Below are 23,902 nucleotides of genomic sequence, written 5' to 3' on the forward strand. Positions count from 1 at the left end.
CATGAGATGCCTGAGAGGAAGTCGTGATCAAAGGGGAGATAACCCAATTTTCCTCTGCTTTCACCAGCCTATCACTGAAATACTTCATAGTTGACCCTCTGTCCTGTATTTTTTTTTTTTTTCCCCTGACACTCAGCACTTTATTAGTGAGGAGCTGTGGTCTGGGAAAGAGGAGGCTGGGATGGACCAGCGCCCATCTCGGGGGATTTTCCTGGACATCAGGCGTTCCTCCACGCAGGTTTAGGGGAAACACCTTCACGGATCAAATCCCCAGAGAGCAGCGCTGTGACTGCCAAGCAGCAGGGGTAGGAGGGGCGCCCGGGGCACAGCGGGGCCCCTGGGGCAGCAGGGCTTCAATGGCAGCCTCGAGGTCGAGGGTCAGAAAGCGGCGGCTGTACGTGTGCACGGCACACAGTCCGGGCCCACCAGGAGCTTCTGGAAGTTCCAGGCGACGTCGCTGCGGCACACCGGAGACCAGGTGAGGAGCTTGTGGTCGGTCACGAGGGCAGGGGCGTCCTCACTGTGCGTGCATACCGCCTCGCAGAGGCGAAGAGCCGGTGCGCCTGCGCGCCGTTCCCCTCGCCCTTGGCCGGGAACCTGAGATCCAGCTCAAGCCCGCCGTCTGGTTGGACGTACCTGAGGCCCTTCAGCATCTCCTCATTCTTGGCATTTTCGTGCGGGAGAGAAGAGCAGCTGGCACCTGGGACCGTGACGGGAGGGGAAGCCATCTGACCGCATACATGGAGTTTGCCCATGAGTCACTGGACTGTTGCCTTTCTTGCGAAACCCCTGGGTGGACTTGAACCCTGGCCTGGAACGAGCGCCGGCGGGAAGCGAGCCAGAGGCCCGCCTCTCCACGCCCAGGGGGCGCGCGGCCGCGGGGCCCGCCGGCGCTCCTGACCCGGGTCGCGCTCTCACCCCCGCTCCGCCCTGCGCACCTTTTGCCCAAACTGCTTGCTCGGGAAGCCGAGCGCGACCAGGCCCGGGGCCCCCGAGGTGCCGTCGCTGCAGCTCATTCATCTGGGTGTGGTCCGGGACCGTCTTGCCTCTGAGCGACGCCACGTTCTCAGTGAGCGGCCCCTTGGCCCGCAGGGAGCCCAGGCTCACGGCTTCCTCACCGGCCAGCGGGCGCGCAGAAGAGGGGACACGGAGCGCTGAGCTGCGCACGTGGCCAGGGTGTGTCGGAAAGGGGAGAGCCGCGGGCTCGAGAGCCCCTCGGTCCTAACATCCTTTTGCAGCTAGGCTCTGCACATGGAATAGTATCCAGTGATCTCAGTCATCGATGGGTTACAAGAGTGCTTATTAAAAACCCCAATGGTCTGGAATCGTGTTGAAATGCAGACTCTAATTGAGGAGGTTAGGGTGCAGCCTGAGCTTCCTAACAACTTCCCGGTGATGCTGAGGCCACTGGGTGACAAAAGCTTAGATAATCTCTTTCAGAGTAAAATGTCATTGCCACAAACCATAACCCTGTCACTATTGAAGCATTAAAAGTGACTCCAGGCTCTGCAAGCCTCCAAGTTAAGTAGTTTCAGAGCACGTCAGGACCAGAGCAGGACAGAAAAGGGCAGGAAATGGATATGGGCTGGTTAGGGGAAAATTTCTGCAGCTCATCAGCCCTTAAAATAAAAGCTTCAGACTGGATTGGAGTTCTCGTCCTCTTTGTAGAAATGCGTGACCATTCAAAAACATGTCATCCCTAAGGACAGAGTGGAGATAAGGCCACTCTTGACATGGTCTGTTGGACACTCTGACCAAGAGTCAAGGTCAGGTCTAACAGGAAGCAAACAACAGGCGGTGGACACCTCAGGCTAGTCCCCTTCTCTGCCTCTTTTGGCTTCGGACACCACACAGAGAATCGGACCGCAAACTCCCACCTCACCCGACAAGTCAAGTCTTTTTAAGGACCCTGGGCAAGTGTGTATTGGTTCAGACACTATTCTAAATAAAAGGGCTGGCTTTTCCAAGTAAATTCCTGCCTTCTTTTCCAAGGAGCACCTTCATGTCTAAGAAAACATAAGTAGGAGAGAATGGTTTCCACACACTAAGACCTACTCCAGATGCATTGAAAACTCAGCGGAAGAAGCCAAGGCAAACTGATCATGGGAAACACATAGGACATTTGGATCAGAACGTCAGCCTTCGAGTTCATCGTCTACAAAGCCTTAGAATGCAAACTGCTGAGGCTGCGCACATCCAGCTTAAAGGGAAAAAGGATTCTCTGACCTCATTGCCTCAGCAAAGCTCAATAGGTCACATTTCCGGCTTGGGCCACCAAGCCCTCCTTTGGCTTTTCCTTCCTATGCACAAAATTTCAGAAGTCACTGTGTGGCTGAATTTCCTTCGGTAACAGAAAAAACAGTCATTATTGTTGAATGCAAGGAACTGATCTGACCTAGAGTCAATGATTTCTTCCTGCAAGTGACAAAGCCTGTTTCCTCCAGCTGATAATGAAACCCTGGAAAGGCACTGAACATGCATTTTCAAAAGCAAATCATCCATGGCAAGGATGCAGTCCTGTACCTTTTTCAATCAAAATTTGAAGAATCGTATTTTAAAACAATTTTTTCTATTGTGGTGAAACATATGTAACATAAAATTCACCATTTTAACCATTTTTAAGTGTACAATTCAGTGGCATTATGCACATTAAGAATCATATTTTTAAAATAAGTAGCTATAAATGGGTCCCTAGTCTCTCTGAAGAAATATACTCAATAAGGGCAACAAAGAAAGAGCTACAGTTTTCGTTCCAGAGAAGGATGGAAAACCGTGATACTTCCATACGAATAATTTAAAGGCCTAGAGCAAGGGGGAAAAAATCCTATATCCTTCTTTTCCAGGGAAGGTGAGCTAGAGTATTAAGGAGATCTCTACTCACCTCTCAGCTTCAGGAGAGGTCCCTCAATATTTGCTGGATGTACTGTCTGTGTGGCCAGCAGGCCTGTGCTGGGCTCATGCCATTTGCAAGGTTCACTGATAGAGAGTACATCTTCCTACACATGGAGAAAAGATAGTCTCCCTATCCCACATAAAAGAGTACAGTTTAGGGGAAAACTGTACTAGGCTTTGGGGTCAGAAAGATCTGGCTGAAACACCAGTTCTGCTGCTTCTGGTGTTACTGCAAGTTCCTTAAGCACTTTGCTATAAGATGAGGATTAATGTTAGTATCTACTTTACAGGGTGGTCATAAGGGTTAAATTAGATAAGAGGATTAGTCAGGATACGATAGGTTCTGCTGCAGTAACAAATGAACCCCAGTATTTCAATGGTTTAACCTGATAAAATTTTACTTCTTGCTCATGTCACAGTCTGAGGGGGGCAGGTGGCTTTCCTCCAAGGGTGATCAAGGATCTGGGATGCTTCCAAATAACATCTCTGACATCTTGGAGGTCTTTGCTTCCTGATGAATGTAGGACCCACACTGGCTCTTTACACCCTTGGCCTCAAAGTAGCTATGTCTTTTCTGGTTACAGTTCTTTGGAAATAAGCATGTATGTCAGTCAGAATCTGAGCAAAAAAGAAACAAACAAAAACAGATGGCACGCTCTAAAGGGCCACTTATTTAATGGATTACTTACAAAGGTGTAAGCAGGGTTAAAAGAAATCAGAAGGGATGGTTAGACCTCCCAAGACTGCCAACAACTCAGTGCAGGTCCTGGATTTTCAGTAGCTGAAACTCAGGGAGCAGATGTGAGATGGGAGTCTGGAAACAGATAACCTAATCTCTCTCTCCTCTCATGTTTCTGACTCTTGCTGTTGCCTCCCGGTGATCAAACTCAGCTACACACCAGAAGTCAGTGGAGCCTGGGGGGATGCCTTCATGCAAGTTCGGCTTCCTGGGGGTGCCCAGAGCAGGGTGGAAAAGTGGATCTGGAGCAGCAGGTGGAGAATCCCCACCACAACGTGCAGAAGGCTTAGCAATGTTCTGAGTACATAGTGGGCACTGAAAACAAAGGAGTGAAAGCAGTTAAGAAAATATGAAAAAAATATTTAAATGTAGCTTATGTTTATTGAGGTCCTCACAATTCACTTTACTTCTGACAAAGAGAAATATACATTTGCTAAGGAGAATTTTTCTCTCCACAGCACAGATTTTTCAACAAGGGCTCAGTGTCCAAAGCTGGGCTGTCCTTTCTCTCTCCTAAAAGATGAGTTTAACGGGAAGAATAGTGTTTTGTTTGCAAAGCAAGAAACATTGATAGCTCCGCCCCGAAGAAGAACTTTATCTGTGCAGCCAGTAATTACAACCTAAGTTAGGTTGAATGGCACAGTTACCCTGATAACTGCTGTTACTGTTTTCACTCTTTCACTTGCCAACAAGATCCTCTGGTCCCTTATCTTGTACTGGGGCCAACCCAACAAGAGCGGGAGAAGTTGAAATTCTGACACTTCAAAGCACAGGACAGTGTGAACAAGCTGGTGAGTTGTTTGTGTTGGGCTTTGCTAAGTAATGGGCTGGGTTCAGTGCCAGTAAAGAGCTTTGGAGAGTCGTGCTCGATGTTTATTCATATATAATCTCTCATTCTGCACGTAAGTGAAATGATCTTTTCCAAGGATCAAATTCATTTCTTGTTGCTTTCCTCCAATTCAGTATTTTGATGTCAGAAACTCAGGGAAGTTTTGAAATTGAAGGAAATTTAGAAGTCGTTTTGCCCAACCTCTTCACACACCATCGATGCCTTGGAGAGACTGGGGTTCAGCCTCTCCCTGAGCCCATTCAGTGATGGGACACTTCCTGGTGCTAGCAGCTCCTGTGCGTGTGCTTTGAGCCAGGTAGGGAGCTCTGGCGGCGTTATCTCCTTTAGTCCCCACAGCTCCCTGAGGCAGCTACTATCATAAGCCCCACTTCCCAAGTCAGGAAACCAGAGCAGAGAAGTAACTTGCCCAAGGACACACAGCTAAACCACACTGAAGCAGGAGCTCAAACCCAGGTCTGTTTTTCTCCAAACCCCAAGCTCTTCTCCGTTAGGGTCTCCAAGTACCTTTTCGGACACCCCGTCCCCACCAGGAACTCTCTGAAATATTCTTAACCATCATTTTAGCTAATCACTGTAAGTTTTACATGATATCAAAAGTGGGAATGAAAAAAAACTGTTCCTGATGATTTCCATTTTGTACCACTTTACTGTTTACGGAGCATGTCAGCAGTTTCACTTGAGCCTTTCAACAGCTCTTTGAGATAGTTATCACTATCTCTAGTTTACCTGTTAGAAAGTTGAGTTTCACAGCCATAAAAAGGAATGAAATAGGGCTTCCCTGGCGGCGCATTGGTTGAGAGTCCGCCTGCCGATGCAGGAGACACGGGTTCGTGCTCCGCTCCGGGAGGATCCCACATGCCGCGGAGCGGCTGGGCCCGTGAGCCATGGCCGCTGAGCCTGCGCGTCTGGAGCCTGTGCTCCACAACGGGAGATGCCACAACAGTGAGAGGACCGCGTACCGCAAAAAAAAAAAAAAAAAAAGGAATGAAATAATGTCATTCGCAGCAACATGGATGGACCTAGAGATTGTCATACTGAGTGAAGTAAGTCAGACACAGAAAGACAAATATGATATCGCTTTTATGTGGAATCTAAAAAAATTGGTACAAATGAACTTATTTACAAAACAGATATAGAGTCACAGATGTAGAACACAAACTTTGGTTACCAGGGCAGCGGGGGGAGGGATAAACTGGAAGATTGGGAATGACATATACACACTACTATCGATAAAATAGATAACTAATAAGGACCTACTATATAACACAGGGAACTGTTCTCAATACTCTGAAATGACCTATATGGGAAGGAAATCCAAGAAAAGAGTAGATGTATGTATACGTATAACTGATTCACTTTGTTGTACATGTGAAACTAACACAACATTGTAAATCAACTATACTCCAATTAAAAAATAAAGAGGGGACTTCCCTGGTGGTCCACGGGTTAATATTTCACCTTCCAATGCAGGGGGTGTGGGAGCTAAGATCCCATGTGTCTCGTGGCCAAAAAACCAAAACGTAAAACAGAAGTAATATAGTAACAAATTCAATAAAGACTTAAGAAAAAAAAAAGAAAGTTGAGTTTCAGAGAGTGGGCATGTGGTCATATGTGTAAGAGGGTGGTAGAGCCAGGAGCAGAGCCCAGTTCCTTTAGATTTTGGTCCTATGCTCTTTTCACTACTCCATGCTATTGACAGCAAAAGGTGAAACAAGGAGGTATCACTTTTGTCCCGGGTTCCATATCACTTCCTGTCTTGTACTGGTGCACCGTGGCTTTCTGAACGGTTGCAATTAGGAGGTTCAGTCTTTCTAATAAATCTGCCTCACATCTGCTCCTTAGATCGGCATCCCAATGAAAAATTCTGTCTCCATCCACTTTGCTACGTGACCTCGACCCAAACTAGTAACTGCCCTGCTTTATCAACCGTGTTTGTGGGACTGTATGTTAGGGACAGTGGGGCAGATCAGACAGAAACAATCTAGAGCCACAGCAGTACAATGATGCTTCTAGTTGTTCCACAGGATGCCAAACAGCTGCTTTTAAATATCCAGATGTTTGGCATCATGTAGAACAAAACTTTGATTCATTGGCCAAATATTCCATTGTCATCTAATTAATCAACATATGCTTGAATGTTTTGTCATCTCACAGACTGTATGTTTGCTTAGAAGTGACTAGATTTTAATATTTCAGCTTCCAAAAAGTATCTCTCAACAAAAGCCCCCCCCCCCCACTATTTTCCAATGCATAAGTCTTCTTTTCTTGTTGCTCGCCAATCTGACAGAGAGAAAAGTCCTGCACATGTTACAAACTATTTAATCAGCTAAATGCATCTGCATCAAAGGCCAGTGTGTTCTTCTGTTGAGAAAAAAGCAAATCTTGGGTTTCCCTAGTGTGATGAAGCCCAAACCCATGTAAGCAAGACACATTAAACATTCCTTACTCTGTCTTTGAGCTCATTTAATTTATTTTTTTATTTTGGCATCATTGACTTATTACATGATATTAGTTTCAGGTGTACAATTTGATATTTATACATATTATAAAATGATCACCAGGGGCTTCCCTGGTGGCGCAGTGGTTGAGGGTCCGCCTGCCGATGCAGGGGACACGCGTTCGTGCCCCGGTCCGGGAAGATCCCAAATGCCGCGGAGCGGCTGGACCCGTGAGCCATGGACGCTGAGCCTGTGCGTCTGGAGCCTGTGCTCCACAACGGGAGAGGCCACAACAGTGAGAGGCCCGCGTAACGCAAAAAAATAAAAAATAAAAAAGACGATGGTCTAGTGACCATCTGTCCCCACGGAGAGTTACAAGACTTTTTTTTCTTGTGATGAGAACTTTTAAGATTTGCTCTCCCAATAAACATGTTAAAAAAAAAAGATTTGCTCTCTTAGCAACTTTCAAACACCTTTGGTTTTATATCCTGTACTTTACATAAACTATTCAGTGAAAATTATTTCACTGTTTTTCCTAATTGTTTTCCTCTTACATGGCTACCTGGAAACACACTTTCCAGGAAATTTGCAATGAGGAGTGGAAGTGGTCCAGTGAACAAGATTTCTAAGCTTACTCTCCAGAAGCAGTGGTAGCTTTCTCCTCCTTGAGATCCTTAGATACACCTTAAATGTCTTTAATCTCTTTTGGACCCATTAACCTACTGCTACTCAAATTACTAATAGTATCTACTTTGTATTAAGCTATCACTACAGGTGTCAGACTCTGTGCTAAGTGCTTTCAAGACAGGACTCATTTAATTCTCCCAAGAAGCCTTTCTGTTATATTCCATGAAGAGCACCAATTTGCAAATGAGGAAACTGCAGCTTGGAGAGGGTCATCAATTTGTTCAAGGTCACACAGCTACTGGGCATCAGAGCAGGGACTCTGAACCCCAGCCTGGTTGCCTCCAGAGCCCATGTGCTTAACCCCTTACTCCTCTGCTTTCAAAGTGATAGTCCTCGAACACGGAATGGAATCCACCAGCCCAGAGTGAAGCCCAGCACAGGATGGTCCTTCCCTGACTTTAGGCCTCCTGTCCTCCTGTTCCTACCACATCCTAAGGTTCAACCCCACAGACCGCAAGTCGTTCCCCAAACACCATACTTTTTTCTCCTGCCTTCATTTGCACACTCTGCTCTCCCCACACGGAGCATCGTACATGCCCAAACTCAATGTCTCCGTGCCCAACATCTTCCATGGGAAAATCCCCACTCATCCAGCAAGGATCACTCAAAGGTTAACGCCTCCCCAAAGTCCCCCTGACCCCATGCTGGACCCCTCTTCTCCCATCATACCTTCCTTGGTTACAGTACCTAACACCTTTATCGTCCTTAGTGTGCTGGTCACATGTTTTTTTTTTGTTTGTTTTGTTTTGCGGTACGCGGGCCTCTCACTGTTGTGGCCTCTCCCGTTGCGGAGCACAGGCTCCGGACGCGCAGGCCCAGCGGCCATGGCTCACGGGCCCAGCCGCTCCGCGGCATGTGGGATCCTCCCGGACCGGGGCACGAACCCGTGGTCCCCTGCATCAGCAGGCGGACTCTCAACCACTGCGCCACCAGGGAAGCCCTGGTCACGTGTTTCGAAACAATTCGTTTGCCTGTCCAGCTCTCGCATCAGCCCGGGAGCTTCTTGAGGAAGGGGCTGATCTCATCTCTGTGTCTCCAGGGCCTGGCGCAATAGGTTCTCAATTGGTGTTTATTGAATAAAAGATGAACTGAATATGCACAAGTTGTGATGACGTGTGAGTGATTACTAACATTTATTTAACACCTCCACGGAATTCAAACTGCTCAAAATTGATTTCATTAGGACAGGACTCAATTTTTGTCTTCACAATCCTCCGGGCAGAGAGTTTCTGCTTTTGCTTTCTGTATGACTGTGAAGTTAACTTTTAATGAGAGAGAGAGAGAGAAATAGACACAAAGAGAGAGGGAGGGAGGGAGAGAGAAAGGGAGACAGAGAGAGAGAGAGAGAGAGAGAGGAAGGGGGGAGAGAGAGAGAGAGCTCTTTTTCTCTGCATCTCAATCCCAAAGTCTCAAGGAAGATTCGATTAACTCAATTCTGACACTAGAACGATCACCACCAATGATCACATTGTCCTAACACGACTGTTCCCATAATAACCATGTCGTTGGGAGGAATTCCATTAAGTGAGAATGGGGGTGGGATGCTGAGCAAAGAAAACAACAGATGTCTGCGATAGTCCGCTGACATCAGGGCTGAAAAACAATCTCTTACAGGGTTAGCAAAGCCTTGTTTAGGAAATCATCTCTCTCACTGTTTTGGAGATTTTAATAAGGACCTCTTAAAGACCAAAAGGTCACCCAAACTCAGAGAAATGCCTTTCTAATAGAGCCATTACAGGCCTGATGGATGGGAAACTTAGGGGCCTAAAAGCCTTCTCAGAGTCTTCAAATGTAGGGAGTTGTGAGGTCCTTTCATAAAGCCAGAGACCTCTGCTTATTGACATGGATACTTGTGTCACCGGTAGAAGTTATTGGGCAGGTAAGTTCTAAAAGTAAAAATCTGCCGGCATCAACGTCTGCAAAGCAAATGGTATCTAGAGGCCTGGAAGCACTGGGCCCAAGTCACCACCCAGTGAAACAGGTTCTGTATTCGAGAATGGGTTACTTCATCTCTCAGAGTTTCTCTTTCCTCATCTGTGAAAAGGAAATAGGTAACAAAGCCATCTTCACTGAGTTGCTAGGAGGATCAAGTGAAACAAAGTGTAGAAAGCCTAGATATACAAATGTTATTTACTTGTGTTATTTCAGGGAGAAACAGAAAATAATGGAAGTACTCATTTAGAAGGGAATGGTAAATAAGGTTGTGCGACTACTCATATTTTGACATTAAATTTTTCTCAATAATTAAAATGGAAACAACAAAAAACTATGGGGAAATGACGGTGGTACAGGTTAAATGAAGATGATTAATGTTATATTTTTCTACTATAATTTTATAAACAACATGAATACGTATGAAAAAGAACTAGAAAGGGAGTTCAAATAAAAACTATTTGGGGGCATCCCTGGTGGCGCAGTGGTTAAGAATCCGCCTGCCAGTGCAGGGGACACAGGTTCGAGCCCTGGTCCGGGAAGATCCCACATGCCGCGGAGCACCTAAGCCCGTGCACCACAACTACTGAGCCTGCGCTCTAGAGCCCGCAAGCCACAACTATTGAGCCCTCACTCTAGAGTCTGCGAGCCACAACTACTGAGCCTGTGTGCCACAACTACTGAAGCCCATGCATCTACAGCCTGTGCTCCACAACGAGAGAAGCCACCACAATGAGAAGCCTGTGCACCGCAACAAAGAGTAACCCCTGCTCACTGCAACTAGAGAAAGCCCACACACTGCAACGAAGACCTAACACAGGCAAATAAATAAATAAATAAATTTATTAAAAAAAAAAAAAAGAAATACAGCATCTTAAGCAGAGGTGGGAGCATGGAGGTAGGGCACACGTGGCCAAGTTGGCACAATTCCCAATTTTTTTCCCTACCCACAATCCATTTGTCCTTCTTCTGGTATCTGCACTCAGTCTTCCTCTGGTAGGACTCCCCACCTCCTATGTCAACATGTTCCAGGGGCAGATGCACCAGAGCAGATTGAAGGTTGACATCAGTCTGTATATCCGTCAAGACACGTGAAGTCCCTGAGATTTTACCCTACTTGCAAGAAAGCAAGTTAGTCTGCTACCATTTTATGGATGCTGGGAGAGAACATAAGACTCCTTGACAAACTCACACACACAGACACACACACACACGGTATTAGAGCAAAAGAAGCAGCCAGAGTGTCAGCAATTGGCACTGTTCCCCAAGCTCCAATCCCCAGGGTGACGATAAGGGCCAGATGACACCTGCATACGTAGTGGGTGGCGTTACAGCAGAGGAATTCAGAGCTGAGGGACCTGTAGACTGTGGGCAAGCAGAGAACACTATGACCAGCAACGGGTCAGTCTTCCCTTCCCAGCTCCCACCCTGAAAGCTGTGGTCAAACTCTAGCACCTTCACCTACCTGGTTGCCTATGTGACCAGGTACAGAGCTGCTTGGGAGAAGGACAGGCCATGCACACCCAGCAGGTAGGTGCAAGATGCTCAGGGCCATGATTCTTCTGACAGTATCATATTTTCTTGGCCATATACAGGGATGTGCATGTGATCCAACCAGAACTACTGAGATGAAATGAAACCTTTGAAGCTTTTGCTTCAGATGACAGGCATCTCACTTCCCGCCTCACCTCTACCTCAGAGGAGAATCTAGAAGAGCCATCTTGTGACCAGTAAAGTCTGTATGAGAATGGAGTCCACTCAAAGAAAGCAGAATTGAGAAATGGAGAGATCAGGAAAATTGATTCTGGTGTCGTCATTTGATCCACAGTGTAAGGCCAGGCTTAAAACCAAGCCGTCAGGCTTCCCTGGTGGCGCAGTGGTTGAGAGTCTGCCTGCTGATGCCGGGGACACGGGTTCGTGCCCCGGTCCGGGAAGATCCCACATGCCGCGGAGCAGCTGGGCCCGTGAGCCATGGCCACTGAGCCTGCGCGTCTGGAGCCTGTGCTCCGCAACGGGAGAGGCCACAGCAGTGAGAGGCCCGCGTACCGCAAAAACAAAAACGAAAACAAAATCAAGGTCCCAGCTCAAAGTTGTCTGGCAGGAAGAATTCTCTCTTACTCACAGGAAGGTAGGGCTTTTTGTCTTCTTCAGGCCTTCAACTGATTGGATGGAGCCCACACATGTCAGGGAGGGCAATCTGTTTTACTCAGTCCACCAATTCAGATGTTAATCTCACCAGAAATACCCTCAGACACGCACCCAGAATAATGTCTGACCAAATGTCCAGGCACCCTTTGGCCCCATCAAGTTGACATATAAAATTAACCATCACAACACTTTATTAAATTACATTTGTCAAATGTTATGAATGTGCCTAAGTCGTGCTTTGGTGAACTTATAAAAGTCCCTAAGTGATTCAACTTCACGATTTTTATTCTTCCAGACTCTTGAAAAAATGGGGCTGTTTAATGAATCATTTGTTGATTCATTTCATCCAAGGTTTTGCAGGGGTTTTAAGAACTTAGAACTCTATTGTCACAGTTGTGTTGTTCCCGAGACTAAATTAAATCTGCTGGGTAAAACCTTTCCCTCTGTTATAAGAGCTATTCCCGGACACGCATCTCTCCTCTTCCTGAAATAGGACCAAAAAAAGAGGGGGGAGAGAGAATTTTTCAAGATAAAAGACTGTTTGGATTTTCTTATGCTATTTTAAGTTCACAATCGTGTCCATTTGATATTCATTTTACATGCCTGGCTTTCATCACAATGATTATCATTTAATTACATTTTAGCTGAAACAGCCATATAACATTTCAGTGAGGTTGAGGAAAGACTGCCTCACTTCCAGGCTTTTCTGCAGCCTTACATTATATCTCTGTGTTAAATTTAGAGGCTGCCTTTTATAATACAGGGGCTACAATGTAGATAATTGGTCTTCTGATGATCTCGGGTACATTAAAAATTGGCTTATTTCATTTCTGTTCCACACAAAGTTTTCATTCATGGTTCATCCAAGTGTTTTTCCCCATTAGAAGCTTCTTCTCATGGAGCCCACAGTCCATCTGCCATGGGACCAATCAGTCCAGAAGGAAAGATAGGAATGAATGAAACCTAATTCACAATAGAGTGGGATTTCTTTTCATTCTTGTCCAGCGCATTCCCTCTACCTTGGCTATAGAGTGCAAACTCCTGGATGCTGCAAGAGATGCTGAGGAACTTGCCCAGCCCTTCAGTCCTCTTGGAGAGCAGCTGAGAGGAAACGTTCCCTCTTGCCGGCTCCTGACCATGGCAGAGAGACCACAGGAGTGGTGAGAACAGGACTCACCGTGCTGGCTCTTACCTGCCAGCAAACAGACAAGGTCTCCTCCCAACCTCCTCCTCTCCCTCAGTCAGCTCAACAGAGAGGTTTCCCACCCTGTTCCCCACCATGCAGCCTGTGTCTGTCGCGTTGGTCAGGGAGAATAGGAAGCTCTAGTTCAGGCTTTGGACAAGCCACGGTCTCTAGGCACCAGCTGTACCTGAAATAGAGCTCATGTATTACAACGAAGTTTGGCTTCTTGTTTCTTTTTTGAATTGGTTCAGAATCTGGAGGAGAGACTAGGTAACAGGTATGATCAGCTCCTTTCAAACCCCAAACATACACCAAAGACCTGGGAGAACTGGCAGAGCTAAGTAGGTTACTGTAATAACTTGATACCAAGTTCCTAAGGCGGAGAGGAGATAAGATGGCAGAGTAGAAGGACGTGAGCTCACCTCTTATTACAGAAACACCAAAATCACAACTAACTGCTGAACAACCATCGACAAAACAAACAAACAAAACAATGCTGGAACCTACCAAGTTCCTAAGAAAACATTCTCAGAAGACTAAAGGCACTCAAAGTGGGGACACTTTTTTTCTTCCATTCTTTTCCACATCCCATCAAACATATAAGGCAGTTTGAGATATTATACACAGTATAAAGGGCAGTATTTAGTCACAAGCTAAGACCCTTGAGTTCCCCTTTAGCTCCAGCTTTTGAAGTGCAACCTAAATGATTAAACAAAAACTGCAGTTCATATTTGCAAAGTAAATGACTATCAAACTTATGAATCTGATGATCTCTATTAAAAAAACTAAAAACAATGTATTGAGAGATAAACGAAGACTTGAGTAAATGAGAAACAACATGTTCCTGGAAAGGAACACTAAATTTTTATAAGCATGCTAATTGTTCTCCAATTAAATTACTGTTTTAATGCAGTTCAAATCAAAATGTCAGAAATAGGGCTTCCCTGGTGGTGCAGTGGTTGAGAATCTGCCTGCTAATGCAGGGGACACGGGTTTGACCCCTGGTCTGGGAAGATCCCACATGCTGCGGAGCAACTAGGCCCGTGAGCCACAGTTACTGAGCCTGCGCGTCTGGAGCCTGTGCTCTGCAACAAGAGAGGCCGCGATAGTGAGAGGCCCGCGCACCGCGATGAAGAGTGGCCCCCGCTCGCCGCAACTAGAGAAAGCCCTCGCACAGAAACGGAGACCCAACACAGCCAAAAATAAATAAATTTTAAAAAATAAAAGAATGTGCCAAATAACTGTCAACTAAAAAATTACTCACAATCTAAAAGTTGAGAGTTATGTTTTATTTGGTGGGAATTTTTAGGACTTCAAGCCCAGGAGGCAGCATCTCAATTAACCCTTGGAGAACTGCTCCGAGGAGGGGAAGCGGGGAGTTAGGATACACAGGAGCTTTGCAACAGAGGGCAGGTAGTAGGAACAAAAGATTACTGTTAATTAAACTAGAAATCTCAAGGAATGTAGCACTTTTCTACTATGGGAAGATGCGAGAGTCTGGGCTCACTGAAATCATTCCTTAGATATGCACCTCAGCTATCTGGGGCCAGTATCCTGTATTTTCACATCCTGAGTTTCCTCAGGGCTCACCGTGGGGAGTGGTGGCAGTCTGATGGCTGCTAGATGGCCGGTATTCTTTCCTTCCTGGGTTCCCTCAGGGCTCACCAGCTTAACATAGGCTGTGGCTGCAATCTCTGATGACTGTGATTACTGAAATGGCAGGCAAGATTCCACTTATCAAACCACTCCAGCCGTAAACGGGGCTGTCTGGGTGAGTTACCCTGGGGTCCTCCTCATTCTAGAGCTGCTCTCCTTGGACCAAGAGTTGATTCAATGAGCTTGACTTACATGGTGGGTTATTATCTGCTAGTCTAACCAAAAAGAGTCTCCCCTCACTGATGTTTAGGAATGAAGAGGGCACGTCGACTACCACCATGCTGGTGGGTGGTCGTGTAAAGGTCTCCCATTGTTCTGCTGACAGTATTGTCCTTTGTCACCTTCCCTTCCTCCTTCCCGAAGTCAGCACAGGCGGTGTGAAAGGGACAGTTCAGGAAGTCAGACAGACCAAAACACATGCACTAAACCAGCTGTCCTTAGGGGAAAAGCATGGTCTAGACCATTATACTCTTAGATAATCTAGTTCAGATAATCAAATTGCCCCGGAAATGGTCACCTCTCCCTTTTCATTTTGTTTCTTGGAAGTCACAGCTCTGACTTTATTCCTTATTCTTTCTTGGTGATGGCAACACCTAAGAACAGGCATCCAAATTAAAGAGGGTGTTGCTCACTTATGTCAGTGGAGATAGAAGAGTCTCATCTCCAGTGATTGCCCAATAGGTCTTGAATGCTACAGGAAGGATTAAGCAAATTATGAAACATGATTCCATCAGCTGAATGCCTTGCTTTCATCACTCTGCAGTTAAATCTTTGCAGCGTGCATTGTGACCCCACACTACAAGCCGGCGTAAGAAGCTTCCGCTCTTGTGTATAGTGTTTTTCCACAGTTGAAAAACATTCCTTTAAGGCACACACATTCTTTTAATAGCCATAGGCTATTGACGTTTTTAATAAAAACGAGACTGTGCTTAAAGCGTAAAATCTAAATAATGGAAATAGTTATGCTAATAACAACGGCTAACAGTCCTGAGGGCTTACAACTCAGTAGGTACCAGGAATGATATAAAAGCTGTCAACAAACAGTGTGGCAGGGCACTGACCAGTCGGAACTGACATGGGTCTTAACCCTGCAATAGGATAGCTGACGTCTGTTGCCATGCAGGACACTGATCTTGTAGTTGCTGGGTCCTGAGGAGGTGAGACCGGCTGGGACCTGGGACCCTTTGCTGCAGTGCTGCAGTGCTTGCACCTGGACACACCTCTCCTCAAGCAACAAAATTCAAAGAAACTATATGGGACTAAAAATAACTGCATGCAAGCACAGTTGGGGCAAATTCTGGACAAAAGAGTCAAAGAGACCAAAAAAACCCAACTGCCACTTTTGAAGATCCTGAAGCGAAAGCAGGGTACCGTGCATGCCCCCGGCACACAACACCACCTAAGCGGTGGGCAAAACACCTACCAGTGTAGGTGGTCACCCCTCCAGCCGACCCCTGGCCACACCCCTACCCTCACCCCATATAAGGAACAAGCTCTCCTCCCCCGGCTTGGGGAGCCAGCAAGCAAGGGAATTGTTATTTGTTCTTGCTCACCACTGCTGCAGGGGCCCCAATAAAGCCTTGCCTGAAATTCTTGTCTGGCCTCTGATCAATTTCTATTGATTAAGGAGGCCAAGAACCTTGGTCCATAACAGAAGTGTGAGGAATCTAGGGGGAAGGTGTCTGTGTTCGGGGACATGTGCTCAGGGAAGCTATTTCCTAACTGGTAAGAAAGTGATCCACATCTGAATAATGTGTACAGATGTACCAGGTACACTGGCTGAATATCAGAACTGCCAGGCCCTGTGCTATAGCCCCTCTTCCCACCACAAGCCTGTAAGGGAAGATCCGATACTTATATCCCTTTTGCAGATAAGGAAATGAAAACTACAGAGTTTAAAGATTTTGCCCAAGAGCACACAGTCAGTACAAGGAGAAAACCAATTTGGAAATAACTCATTTAAAAAAAAATTAATAGATTTTTTACGGGGGAGCAGTTTTAGTTTGATAGAAAAATTGCGTGAAGGGTAGAGAGTTCCCATGTACCCCCTCACCGGCCCACCTTCAGTTTCTCCCATTATCAACATCTTGCAATCGTGCAGTACATTTGTCATATTTGATGAGCTGATATTGATACATTATTATTAACTAAAGTCCATAGTTTGCATTAGAGTTCACTCTTTGTGTTGTACATTCTATGAGTTTTGACAAATGTAGAAGGATGTGTACCCAACACTAAAATAGCACACAGCATGGTTTCACTGCAGTAAAAATCCTCTGTGCCCCTCCTATTCAGCCCTCCCTCCTTCCCCCAACCCCTGGCAACCACTGATCTTTTTACTATCTCCATAAGTTCGCCTTTCCCAGAATGTCATATAGCTCAGTTATACTGTATGTAACCTTTCCAGATTGGCTTCTTTTGCTTAACAATATGCATTTAAGTTTCCTCTATGTCTTTCTGTGGCTTGATAGCTCATTTCTTTTCCTCACTGAATGATATTCCTTTGCCTGGGTGTACCACCATTTATTTGTCTGTCGAAGGACATCTTAGTAGTTTCCAAGTTTTGGCAATTATGAACAAAGCTGTCACATACATTCCTGTGCAGGTTTTTGTGTGGACATAACTTCTCAATTCATTTGGCTAAATACTAAGGAGCACGACTGCTGTATCATATGGTAAGAGTGTGTTTAGTTTTGCAAACCTGCCAAACTGTCTTACAAAGTGGCTGTACCATTTTATACCCCCATCAGCAAGTAATGAGAAAGAACTAATTTTTCATATACGGTTTTATAAATTTACAAAGCACTTTTAACTCTATGAACTGAACCTGGATCACAGAAAGACGTATTTCTTCAAAAATAAAGCCACATTATCTCTTTGGTATGCTATGGACTTTTCTGTGTAATTATTACTGCCAAATAAAGGCTACTACTTACTCAGAACCTATTTGGTGAATGACGTTCATTCCTTTATGTCTTATTTAACCTTCATAACAAATCCTGAAAGGTAGGGATTGTCATTTATTGAAAAGGAAACTGAGACTCAGAGAAGTCAAGTGTATCGCTCAAGATGACAAGGGAATTCAAACCCAGGGCTGCCTGTCGCCATGTCCTGGGTTCCTTATACTCTATAGCATTACACCCCCTCACTGTAAATTGGCAGGAAAGATTGTGAAAGACTTGGAAGGGAGAAAAAAAGAAAAAGAATTGCTGAATGTCCTGTTCAGTGCATCTTTCTGAGGTATCTTCCCCTTTCCTTGTCTCAGAGCTATTTTACAACTCTGTAAATTGTAGAAAACTAGAAATAATGAAAATGATTTTTGTCCACACTTGCAAATCAGTTGTGTCTGGTGGAGTGCAATTTTTTTTTTTTTTTTTTTTTTTTTGGCTGCTTTGGGTCTTTGACGCTGAGCATAGGCTCAGCAGCCGTGGTGCGCTGGCCCAGTTGCTCTGGGGCACGTGGGATCCTCACGGACCAGGGCTCGAACATGTGTCCCCTGCAAAGGCAGGCGGACCTCCAACCACTGCGCCACCAGGGAAGCCCTGGTGGAATGAAATTGACAATCAATTGCCCTGTGGATAGACTGCTTTTTGTATCTATTTGTAAATTCACTTCAGCATTCCTTATCTGCCTCTATACGTGGGTATTAATTTGAATTCTCCTTGGAACCAGCCTTACTGCTTACTGGAAATACCTTACTGGTTCAGTGATTAATGAGTTCAATTCCTTGACATGTGTTTATTTTATATAGTATGACACTCACGATTTTACCCTTAAAAAATTCTTTTAACAGAATGTATTTTGTGTATCAATATAATCAGAAACAATGTCAGTGTTATTTCATTATTATGGTTCCTTTTGCATAACTTAGGTGCATTAGCATATCGAGACATGTGAAAATTCTGGACTTTCCCTAAACCCACCTGACTCACTGGCTACCTTTTGAGATTGATGTTGACATGGTCCTTCCCTCAGTTCTTTCTCCAATGCTACCACTGCATCATCTCTTATTTCCTTCTGAAACCGTGTTTCTCTTTTTCTGCACAATTAAGATTTTCTGCTTCCTGTTTCTATAGAAACAAGGGAGTATTGGAAGGGGACTCTCCAATAGTAGTTAATCAAGAAGAATCTTAGAATTAAATTTGCCTGCAATACTTCACACACCTCACTGTGTGACAGATGATTATGTGTCTTGTGGCTTATTCGGGATACTAGTTTCCCCTTCTGCCAGCCTTGGGCTCATTAGCCATTCATAGTTTTATCCTATTCTGAGCAGGCAAGGGACACTTTAGAAATATGTCTTTTTCTGGATAAGAAGTACTGTCAAAATACTTTTGGTAGAAGAGAAACTTGAAATTATTGATCATAGTTTTGAGAATAATGACATTTTAGAGAAAACAAGATCTTAGGCATAAACTATCCAATCCCTTCATTTGACAGATGTGGAAACTGAATTCTAGAGAAATTAAATGACTTGGCCACAGTCACACAGCTGACTTGCTAGAAAGAGGGCTGCACCCTCATTTCCAGTTCAGTTCTCTTTCCGGGACATACAGCATTTCAATGACCTTGGCCTTCAAGAACTCAGGTTAGCTCGGTAGCTAATAATTATAGCAGGCATTATTTTCCCAAACTTCTCTGATTTTATGAAATCACGCAGTTTATAAAAGCTTATTGTTTTACGTACTTGAAGGAAAAAGCAAGGGCAAGGTCAGTGGGAGCAAATTTGCATTTAAATGACAACTTGCAAAAATAAATTTGAAGTTAATAGCAGATTTTCGCGGCTGTTCTCACTCACAGGACCAGATCGTGTGACTGCCACACATTGCACCTCCCTCCATGTATGCAGGCCCTCTGGATTTTTCCTGGGCTTGCTGAAGTTAGGCAAGGTCGGCCAACGGCTGCTGACCGCGTATTCGTTTGCCTACTGAATTCAACAGCTCAAGAAAGCAGTCCATTATTAAGAACGCTGCATTTAACACCTCTCATTTGCATTCCAATTAGTTTTTTAGAGGGGGGGTAAGCGAATAAAAGCCTGGCTTTATTTTTAGAAAACCTTGAGCCTAGAGGATCCCTTGGACCTTCAAGAATGAGAAAGAGAAACAGGTATTGCTTAACGCAGCCATCTGGACCTCAATGGTCCTGTTTACAGGAAGAGGCACATAAAACTAGAAACAGCCAATGGAGGACAGCATAACCTAGTCAGTACCAAGGACCTGAAAGATGTGTGCTTCTCCCTTATCCGATCATGAGGCTACCTACCATCCACTCTCTGGGAGACCGTCACCTTTCAGTCCCCCCATTCCCGCGCCCCAGTTTACACATAGAACTGCCAACCACACAAGGAAACCAACACGCTCGCCAGTTTCCCATCTGCTGAAGCATGAAGACAAAGTACCTGCTTCCGTTGCAGATACCTAGTATGTTTTTTTAACATCAGGCTTGGAAAGTGTGTTTCCTCTCAGTCATAATTCACTGTGTGATCTGAGTAATCTGGAAACCCTTGGGGACGGTGTTGGGTGTTTACTGTAGTATCAACTGAACTCAATATAATAAAGCCCTTGCCTCCTGATTTTTAACCTTGCAGGGGTAATGGGCTGTTTAGTGAGGTAATCTCTGTGCCTACGAGGGAAACAGCTCTAGGTAAATGGAAGGTGATGGATGACTTAAAGGGAACTCAAACACATTTATGCCGTTTACCACCAACTCAGCCCAGCGTGGGAGGAACCTCAGTTGTGTGTGTCCTAGTTGCAGACTCATGCCACAGAGATGTCTTGTGTCAACAGGGAGTGAGCCTCACACTGGGAAACCATACTGTTCATGAGGGCAGGTCTGTTCCCCAACCCATAGGTGGGTGCCCATATCCTGCTGCTGGCATATGGTGCCCCATCATTAGCTAGATGTCAGCTACTCTGGAAAGGGCCTGAGGATAATCCAGCCTGGGCTGTGGAAGGCAATTAGGACTGGCTGCGTGGGGATCAAACCAGTGTGTGGCTGGGGAAACCTGAACAGGAGTTGAAAGTGTTAAAGACGGGGGCCCTTGGTCAGCAGGGGAGAATCTTCAGCATGAGTGTCACCCCGACTCTCCCCTCCTCTCCTTCCGTGTTGGAAGACAGTTCCAAGGTCGCACAATTCTCTCTGTGCCCAAAGGAAATGTCAGGGGTTCAGGACCAGAAAAACTTGCTGCACCTAAAAGGTAGAATCTTTTTTGAGATTGTATCGTGGAACACATTACTTCTCTTGAGATTTTTTCTTTTTTAATTAATTAATTAATTTTTGGCTGCGTTGGGTCTTCCTTGCTGCGCGCAGGCTTTCTCTAGTTGCAGCGAGGGGGGGCTACTCTTCGGTGAGCTGGCCTTTCACTGCGATGGCTTATTCTGCTGTGGAGCATGGGCTCTAGGCGTGCAGGCTTCAGTAGTTGGGGAACGGGGGCTCAGCAGTTGTGGCTCACAGGCTCTAGAGCGCAGGCTCAGTAGTTGTGGCGCATGGGCTTAGTTGCTCTGCAGCATGTGGGATCTTCCCGGACCAGGGCTTGAACCCCTTGTCCGCTGCGTTGGCAGGCAGATTCTTAACCACTGCGCCACCAGGGAAGCCCTGAGATTTTTTTCAATAAAGAAGGTTTGTTCAGAGTCAGAGTTGACTAGATGATGCTTGACCTGCCCTAGAGGATTCAGAGAGCCTCTAATACCTTTGAAATTGTATACAAATCAGTATTATAGGATTTAATATTCATTTTTCTGGGAAGAGGGTATATATATATATATCTCTTGTCAAAGAATCTCAAAAGATCTGTGACTCCAAAATATTTTGTAGCCACTGCTGTAGAGTTCAGAGGAGCCCAGCCTTTCTGATCATGGCAGAAAGAATCCTGAAAGGTCACTGCATGACGTGGATATGAGGTAACTCATGGCCTGTGCTTTGCCTGGTCCCTGGGTACCCCTCCATCACCCTTTAGCTGGCCCAGGGCACACTGCCTGTTCTGTTCCAGAGACAAGTAGCTAGACCATCTCAGGTCCCTCCAACCATATCCCAACACAGTCCTTGCCCAGCATCAGCCCTGTGAGCTAGCACCCTCGATAATATACCTTTAATAAGGTCACACTCAGGCAGAAGGCAAATGAACCATAATGATGGAAGGACAGGAGCAGATGTCCCAACAGGGCAGGTTGTGGCATAGTCAGAAACTTCCGGTGTTATGGGGGACAAGGAAAGCACAATGGCCATGACATGGAGACCTGAGTCCACATTCTGCACTGGCCAGTGCACAGCATTGGGCATTTCACCCTCATGTGTTTATTTCAGTTTCCCAATCTGTAGAATGGGGAAGTTGGACTAGATTCCTGAGGCCTCCCTAGCCGAGGACATGACAGGCTGTGGACAAACTTGGTGACGTGGCCCTGTCTGCAGAGAGGTATTGGCAGAGGAACTGGTCTTCTATTAGGAGCTGGTTTATTCTTCTAACTTAAACACCAAGCTATATGTTTTAAGACATGTTGGATTTTGCAGTCTGTAGAAGGATTATAAACAAATACGTACATCCAAGAGCAAAAACATCACTTGTGTGAAGTATCACGATGTCGGTGATGGGTTATGGGTTAGTTAGGGCCGAAAGTCAAAGACTGAATATTTCTGATTATGATGGGGTGCCTACTCTGTGGTTTCTGATTTGGAAATATTGTTCGTAAATCTCCCTTCCCACCTCCAATCTCTAGTTCTGTTCGTAGCGGATCATATATATTTCCATTCTAGACTCTTCAGCGTACAATCCTTAAGGTGTCTGAATCCATACTTCGGCATATTAGTCGTACTCAGGCCTCCTGACTTTTTCACTCCAGGCTCAGAGGGGTCCTCTGAGTCCTCTAACCTCTCCTGGATTCCATCCTTCTCATCTCTGTCCCTGTTCCTGGATGTCACATCTCCAATCATCTGTTCCACCCTCATCCCGCTTCCTCCTCCGGCTGTTTCAATCTTGCCTTCCTTGCAGCCCTGTCCTTCTCCTCCCGGATCTTCTCAGATCTTCCTTATCTTAAACATGAAACAAGTTTCTCTGCTCTATTTGTCTTTTCAGTCACTTTTAAATCTATTTCCTTCTCCCAACCCACAAATCCTCGGAGTAAATAGCTTATACCTACTATTTCTATTTCCATCTTCTTGCCTCTGCAGTCTGGATGTTCATAAGCTGCCCTGGAACTGTTCTCTCCAAGCAGGGCTTTCCATGCTCTCCTTCCCTCTGCCCCCGGTTTTTGATATAAATGTAGGGTAGAGACAGCATGTCCCTCCGTCACCTTCCAGGGCCCAGCACTGACCATGACTCTCCTTGCAATACAAGCCCTCCTTGTCTCACCTCCTATCACTGTGGCAATATTCTGGTTCGCTTCTTCACTTCTAATTCATCCCATAGAGCACTGTATCACTTACATCTTCCTCAGGACTCACCGACAGTTCCCCAGGGACTATTGATCCAAGCTCCATCTCTTCAATGGGTATTTTTACAATGTAATTAGTTAACTGCTTACAAAAGAGCTATAGATGCACAAGTGAAACATTTAAACTGAACAAAAAGGTACCAGAGAAAGAAAACCCCTCTTTCCTCCCATTCTCCCTGTTTTTTCTCCCAGGAGCAATCACCCGTTAGCAGTTTCTTATACATCCTTGCCCATCCTCGCAGAGATATTTTGTGCATGCAGTTCTTCCTGATTGGTCTACAGTTCACCACCGTGCCTGGGGCCCCGTCTTGAATCCAGCCATTTGGGCTGTGGGCCTGTTTGCCTACTGGCCATTTCTCCCAGAGCTGGGCTCTACCATACATATTCCAAATCATAGCCTGAGGTTTGCTTCAGGCTGTGCAGCCTGAGACTAATCCTTGCTCTCACTAGATGGCTGGGGACTTCTGGTGGCTGGGAGGGACCCGCAGACAACATGCCCCCTGTGGCTACTGTGAGGGTTTCCAGCACTCTTCACCCTCCTTGGAGTGAAGCTCCTTTCTGGTCAGTGGTCCAGTCTGAACACCACTAATCCTGACTTTGCTCTTTCTGCACCAACCAGAAATTGAAGGAAGTTCTAACTGGTTTGCTTCTGAAACACGGTGGGTTGTGCTCCCTCTTGACCTGGTTGCCGGGAGATGGGCCTGTGATGACAGCATTCCTTTGTTTCTGCATTATCGCTTCATCATGTGGCCTTATTACCGAGTCCAGGTCTGAGCCCTCTTCAAATGATGCACCAGAATGATCTGAGATATAAATCAAGGTTGTGCATGTCTACTGGGTACCCTGTGATAGCACCTGGGTGTAGAAAGCTGGACGTCCTTACAGCCAGAGTGCAGTTCCATCTAAATCCGGGGAGAAGAGTCCCTCTGGGAGCCACCCTCTAGTTCTGTG

General features: G+C 45.7%; 1 pseudogene; it reads right to left on the reverse strand.

Annotated features, from left to right (window-relative positions):
- Window positions 1-262: 262 nt before the first annotated feature.
- LOC137211068 (glutathione peroxidase 1-like) lies at window positions 263-22,466 on the reverse strand (annotated as a pseudogene).
- Window positions 22,467-23,902: the final 1,436 nt, after the last annotated feature.

Source organism: Pseudorca crassidens, chromosome 18 (assembly GCF_039906515.1).
Source record: "Pseudorca crassidens isolate mPseCra1 chromosome 18, mPseCra1.hap1, whole genome shotgun sequence".
Taxonomy (NCBI): domain Eukaryota; kingdom Metazoa; phylum Chordata; class Mammalia; order Artiodactyla; family Delphinidae; genus Pseudorca; species Pseudorca crassidens.